The following is a 987-nucleotide window of genomic DNA, read 5'->3' as shown; positions in this document are numbered from 1 at the left end:
CAAATGGCGGGAGGTGGGGCAGGGCCAGCAAGTGGGCAGCGCCAGGCCAAGATGGGTGTGAGCAGGGACCCCAGTCGCCCTGCCAGTCACCCCATAGATCAGCCCTGATTGCCAGCCAGGCCTAGGGACCTTACCCGTGCCTAAATTCATGCACCGGGCCTCTTGTATAGTATCAAAAACTTTAAGTGTCTAGGAAAATATCTTCTAAAAGATATGCAGAACTTAAAAACTAAAAGTTACAGCATGTTTTTGAGGGAATTTTTTTCATTTTAAGTTTTTAATTAAAGTTGTATATAATAATACTTTATTCCTGTATCTTCTCAATTGTTTCTTCCTTGTATTTTCCCTTTTCCTTTCCTACTTGGCAAGACTTGGCTTTATGTTCAAGGGTCTTTTTGCGGTCTTTGTCCAGCTTCAGTCTAGTGATAACCACCTTGCTGGGGTGAATGCCCACATGAACTGTTGTACTATTAGCTTTCTCCCGTTGCACTTGTTCAGTGCAGATGACATATTTCTTCCTGTAAACCTGGACTGCTTTGCCAATTTGCTGCCCTTCGTAACGTCCTCGGACAACCTGATCTTCATCATCCTTTCGGATGGGTATGGATTGAACATTGTACTTCTGTCTCTGCTCTTTGGAAAGAGGATAAGACATAATCTTCCTTCGAATGTGGGAAGGTGCATTGAAATGCCTTTTACGGTTCTTGCTCTGGTCAAAAGTCACAGAGGGATTGAACTTCATTTTGACCACTTGCACTTCTATGATGGACGTCGAGAGAAATGTTAGATTATATCACATTAATGAAGTGATAACTCAGTATTGTAAAGATACCAAATTTCTCCCAGTTAACCTCAGAAATCAGTATAATTTCTGCTTTTTTAAAAAGCAAGTCCTGGTGGAACTTGAAAAGCAACCTAGAACTGATGTAGAGATGCAAAGGTCTGAGAATGTTAAGGCACTGTTAAAGAATCAAACAGCTGAACTAC

At 41.6% G+C, this 987-nt stretch overlaps 1 pseudogene; it reads right to left on the bottom strand.

Annotated features, from left to right (window-relative positions):
• Window positions 1–304: 304 nt before the first annotated feature.
• Window positions 305–742, bottom strand: LOC102442438 (annotated as a pseudogene).
• Between the last annotated feature and the right edge of the window lie 245 nt (window positions 743–987).

This window comes from Myotis lucifugus, unplaced genomic scaffold, assembly GCF_000147115.1.
Source record: "Myotis lucifugus unplaced genomic scaffold, Myoluc2.0 scaffold_26, whole genome shotgun sequence".
NCBI classification, from domain to species: Eukaryota; Metazoa; Chordata; class Mammalia; order Chiroptera; family Vespertilionidae; genus Myotis; species Myotis lucifugus.
The sequence above is the reverse complement of the archived record's forward strand: the minus strand, read 5'-3'. Positions and strand labels throughout refer to the sequence as shown.